The following is a 6,000-nucleotide window of genomic DNA, read 5'->3' as shown; positions in this document are numbered from 1 at the left end:
AAAAAAAAAAAAAAGAATTCTGTTAATGTTAACCACCCCCTTTCCCAATGTAACTTGTACCTATCATTGATTAGTTCTGAATATTTTAAACCAGATCCCAGCTACTGAGTGGCAGCACATTCCTACATAATGGAGGATTTAAAACAGAGTTGCAAAAAAAGAAAAATCAGAAAACAGAAACCCTAATTACATCAATCTGAAATGCAACTTTGTACAAGAATATATGAAGTTTTAAAGAGTACAGTGCCTTATTCTCCCACAAGATGGCATCCAACCTTTCCCTGGGAATGTGATGGAACACATTTTCATCATTCTAGTTTGATCTAGATCAAGTACATAAAAGTTAAATAAGCAAGTATGATGCCATTCCCTAGTCTTGCAGGCCTACTTAAGATCATTTTCCACGATTTAAACCTTATTCATACAAACCTTAATGATAATTTATTCACACATGGTTACATTTTCTTGTACCAGAAACCCATTACAGTTTGTAATACAGGTTTCTACTCAAATACAGCTCTGCATTAGGGCAGGGCAGAGCTAATGTAGTCACCACTGTAACATATCTACTAATTGTGACAGCGACGCTTGATCAGAGTCTGCTACACGTATTACCACTACAGCCTCTCGTCCCCCGTGGTTAAATAAAAACATGTTCTTTACAATATGTTAACTATTAAAGATTACTCGAGCATGGCTACAATAACGAGTCTTAACTTGGGTTGTTAATGGCAATCAAATGTAAATACGCTAATAACTCACTGTCGTTCTGGGAAAGACCGTCAAGCAATCTTGAATGTAATAAAGTTGGTACCTTTGATCCAGTTGTGTGCCTCATTACACTTGTATATCTATGTTGTAGGTGACCTCTAAGGATATTACCACATGGAAGAAGAATAAAATCTGCTTTAGGCTTCCCTGTCCGTTTACCAAAGAACTAAATTACACCCTGATTACTTCAGCCGTGCTCGGGATTACAAACAGCCGCCTTCGAGGGAAAAAGCACCGATGATCGGCCTCATTTAGTAGAGTTTCCCATTTGAAGAGGATGGTGCTTGCAAGTACTTCGAGCACTGATTGATACGGAAAATTGCAGTGGCTTTTCATACAGGAGATCTAGGCATTATTTTTATTTTACACAGTTTTAGCAATAGTAAAATATTGTATTACCAATAGTCGGGTTTGATTACTGTAAGGTTTACATTAATTAAAATAATACTGTGCACAGCAGTCACGTAACTAAGAAGTTCATGCGTTATTTACATATGCTACCCACAAACGTTATAAAGGTACCTGATAGAATGTAAAAACAAAAACAAAACAACAACAACAAACACTAACCAAGAATTTTAATTTGGATCTAGTAATAAGTTAAAGCAACACAATGCATGTATTATAATTAGTATACTGCATATTGTTTGCTTACAAGCGTTGACAAATTAGACGCATACAAATTCAAGCCGTGAAACATTGCACAAAATCAAGTGATGCAGTTTAGCAGTTGGGCCAGCAGGGGACGCTGGTAAAATAAAATACCCAGAGAATACACAATAGTAACCGGGATGACATGCAGTGGACTGGGCATTTGGGAGTTTCTCAGTTCCAGAGTTGTTCATGATTCCGGAGGTAACTGCGCTTGCTTTATTTACCAGGTTATCAATAGTAGACCTAATTTAATTTTGGGAACCTTACACAAAACATTTGTTTTTGAGTAACACAACTAAACAACAAGCAGTCAGATAAGTAAACTCCAAGGTTTTGCTAATTGTTATTGTAATTAACGAACTTAAAGTCCTGAAATGTTTTTGTGTTATTTTTTATTGCAAAAACAACAATAGCACAAATCAAAGCGGAACGAATATCACATGCTTATTTATTTATGGAACCAGAAACGTTTGCGATTAAATCGACTGTAGAATACTCTGTGCAGCTTTGTTTGCTTTTTTAAAATAATAATAATAATAATAATAATAATAATAATAATAATAATAATAATAATAAATAACAACGTCATTCGATTTTTAAAAGCATAGAATTAAACAAGGTGTTTTGCTGACAGGTTATTGTAGAAATCCTCCATGGTGGAGCCCCGCCAATGACACACAAAGTCAAAAGGGGATCTGTTCAGGTGAGTGGAAACATCTGTGGATGATCGGTGGAATATACATGCTGAATCTCGAGCAGTATGCAGGGTATGGTGGTTCGGTATATCATGGTTATAGCATAGCAACGTGTTGCATTGCACTTTAAAAACACGCAGAAAGCATGGTGAAACCTGAAGTCCACCATGATAAAACACACCAAATGCACAGTATAAGAATGGCAGAAGACGTTGCAAACTGCAAAACTGCTAATATTGCAATTCCTCTCATCCCCTGTCCTTTTGACAGGCACCCATCCATACCAATAATAAAGCAAGGCTCGTGCTAGGATCAAGAGAGACATGCACGACCATAAATGCAAGTATGACTTAAGGATAAAGAAGGATGTCATACAGGCCTTGAACAATGCATGCATCATTCCAGGAATTTGCAAGATTTTAACTTAGAAAATAAAAAATAACTGCAGGGCTGGGATTGTGCAAGTTTTGTAAAAGGTATGTATGAAATCATTCCTTATCCATGTCGTACTTGCATAGTTCTTAAATATACAGTGCCTATAGAAAGTCTACACCCCCTTGAACTTTTTTCATATTTTGTTATGTCAGTACATCAAAGTTTCATGCATTTAAATGAGGATTTTTTTATCACTTATCTACACACCATACTCTATACTGTTAAGGGGAAAAAAAGTTTTTACTGAGAAAGAAAATATAAAAATTTTAAAAATACACAACTGAAAGATCATAATTGGATAGGTCTCCACCCCCCTAAGCTAATACTTGGTGGAAGCACCTTTGGCAGCAATTACAGCTGTGAGTCTGTTGGGATAGGTCTCTACCAACTTTGCACACCTAGATTTGGCAATATTTGACCATTCTTCTTTACAAAACTGTTCAAGCTCTGTCAAGTTTCTTGCGGAGCGTTGATGGACATCAATCTTCGTCATGCCTCAAATTTTTGATTGGATTTAGGTTGAGGCTCTGAGTGGACCACTCAAGGACATTTACCTTTTTGTTCCTTATCCACTCCAGTGTAGCTTTGGCTGTGTGCTTTGGGTCGTTGTCATGCTGAAAGGTGAACCATCCTAGTTTCAGCTTACTTGCAGAGGGCAGCAGGTTTTCCTCAAGGATTTCTCTGTACTTGGCTCCATTCATTTTCCATTCTATCCTGACAAGTGCCCCAGTCCCTGCTGATGAGAAACATCCCCATAATATGATGCTGCCACCACCATGCTTCACAGTAGGGATGGTGTTCTTTGGTTGATGCGCTGTATTGGGTTTGCGCCAAACATAATCTACTCAGTGTTTTTTTGCATACTTCAAATAGGATTCATGGTGGGCTTTCTTGAGTAATGGCTTCCTTCTTGCCACCCTACCATACAGGCCAGATTTGTGGAGTGCTTGGGATATTGTTGTCACATGCACACTTTGACCAGTCTTGGCCATAAAAGCCTGTAGCTCTTGCAAAGTTGCCATTGGCCTCTTGGTAGCCTCTCTGATCAGTCTCCTTTCTCGGTCATCCAGTTTGGAGGGGCGGCCTGATCTAGGCAGGGTCTTGGTGGTACCATACACCTTCCACTTCTTAATAATTGTCTTGATCGCGTTCCAAGGGATATTCAAGGCCTTTGATATTTTTTAATACCCATCCTCTGATCTGTGCCTTTCAACAACTTTGTCCCGGAGTTCTTTTGAAAGCGCCTTGGTGCTCATGGTTGAGTCTTTGCTTTGAAATACACTACCCAGCAGAACTGCTGAATTTATCCTGAAATCATGTGAATCACTACAGTTTAACACAGGTGGAGGGCACTTAACTTGGTGTGTGATTTTGAAGGCGACTGGTTACACCTGAGCTAATTTAGGATTGCTATTACAAGGGGGGGTGGACATTTATCCAACCAAGCTATTTCAGTTTTTATCTTTAATTAATTTTCTACAAATTTCTAGAATATTTTTTTCACTTGGAAGTTGTGGGTAGGATGTGTAGATAAATGAAAAAAAAAACTATTTTAATGCATTTTAATACCATGCTATAAGGCAATAAAAGTTGAAAATGTTGATTAATTTATTCAAAACTGTTTATACAGGCATCTCTTCAGAGGTGTTGTCAACTCAATTACAGGAATGCTGGAAGCAAATTATGGCTAATTAGGAGCTGGTAACATGGAGCAAGCGTTATTATATTTCGGAGTTTTTCTTAAATATGTGTCCAAGTTTTGTGAGGACAGACAGACAAATGGACATGTTCAGTCTATACTTTGTCTGAGGAACCTCAATTTGATCAATAACATAACATTTATATAAAATAAGAATATAAATCAGGCTACATCCGTGCTTGTTTTATTAAAAAAAAGCAGCCTTCCCTTCCCTTGGTGACATTACTAACGTTGACAATCTAAAAAGTGCTGTCATTTTAATCACCAAAATAGGATCCCGTTTGATGTTTCTACATATTTTTAAGAAATATGTCCCAGAGGCTTAGTACATGTTGTTGTTGTTGTTGTTGTTGTTTGTTTTTTTCAAAAGATCTTTTTTGAATGAATTGAGCTTGTGGTCAGGGTAGATGATAGTCAGAGACATGGTGAATGAAATTGTGATTAGTTGTTGAGCTGGGCAGTGTGCCTGCACACTTAACATTAATAGAGGGGAGAAAAGAAAATGGTCTATACCAGTAAATCATTACCATTGTGTGTCAAAGCTAGCATGGCTTTTGATTAACTGATTAAGATTTAGGGGAACAAAGGCTGCTTGAGAGTGACATTGCCATGCAAACTTATGACCTCAAGATGCAGCGAGTGAGAGGATTAAAGCTTATCCACTATCCAAACACCCCCTCTACTATAATTACATGTGAAGAATGTGTTATTATGATTAACAAAGCTTTGATAAATAAAACATTTTTTCCCTAGATCAGTGTCTTGATGAATAGAACAGTCCTTCACTGATTTCAGATTTTTAAACTGATACTGTATGTTCACGATTGGCCTGGAATGGTGGTTCCTGCCTTTCAGTAATAACTGTATCTGTCCAGTGTAAACAAGCATATTCTGTGTGGTGTGATTGGAATTGTTGTCCAGTGATTTTGTATGGTCGGAAATAGAATTGTAAAGCATCATTTCAATATGATTAAAAGATCTTTTTGTGAGCTTATTTATTTTTTAATGGCTTTTTGCTGTAATCAGTTTATCTGTTTTTAAGTCTTGGGGAGTGCAGTAGTGTTGTTTTTCTTTAAAATTCGGTTACACAACTTTTGTAGTCGTACCGATTCAACAAAGTAATCACACACAGTATCAGTCATGTCTTTCAAACCTCATGTCTCAAATAAAGGTTTGTTTTATCTGTAGTTTGAAGAATTCTGTCAGGAAATCAAATCATATCCATATTTAATTTTGTTAGGTCATGTAGGTGTGGCAGATTGGGACTTTTTTTTTCCTTTAGCTATTTCCCTAATTGGGTTAATTTTCCTCAGTGGAATTTCCATTTGCAGCTAAATAAATTGCCTTCTGTCAAGGCAAAGGCTTCCATTGTTTCTGTAATAGCTGTTCATTGGTTTGTAGCAGTTGGTTTCCCAAGTAATTATAACTCTGAATCCTTTTCTGAATGGGATACTTGCACTTCAGAAACCCCTGCTACAGAAAACAAGACGGGACCAACAATTGCAGGCTCCCAGCCAGGTTTATTAAAACTCAGATGTGTTTTCTTTGGCAGGACACCAAACACACTGGGTTGCAATTAAAACCAATAGCAGCCCCAGCCTTGTTTCATTTGATGAAAATATTAGCTTTTGATCTATTGCAAGGTACTATTAAAAATTCACAAGGACCAAATAAATATCTCACAGAAAGTGTGATAAAGTTGTGTTTTTTGGTGGTGGTTATTCCAAGATTACCCCTGAGAAAGTG

The 6,000-nt window shown here is 37.1% G+C and overlaps 1 protein-coding gene across 1 annotated transcript in view; it reads left to right on the top strand.

Annotated features, from left to right (window-relative positions):
- The first annotated feature begins 2,079 nt into the window (after nucleotides 1–2,079).
- LOC121300773 (trinucleotide repeat-containing gene 6A protein-like) overlaps nucleotides 2,080–6,000 on the top strand; it is a 141,812-nt gene continuing 137,891 nt past the window's right edge. The window contains exon 1 of the mRNA XM_041229615.1: nucleotides 2,080–2,128. The gene's annotated coding sequence lies outside the window, so the exon portion shown is untranslated. The remainder of the gene's footprint in view (nucleotides 2,129–6,000) is intronic.

The sequence above is a fragment of the Polyodon spathula genome, chromosome 26 (assembly GCF_017654505.1).
Source record: "Polyodon spathula isolate WHYD16114869_AA chromosome 26, ASM1765450v1, whole genome shotgun sequence".
Lineage (NCBI taxonomy): Eukaryota > Metazoa > Chordata > Actinopteri > Acipenseriformes > Polyodontidae > Polyodon > Polyodon spathula.
This window is presented reverse-complemented; position numbering and strand designations above follow the sequence as displayed.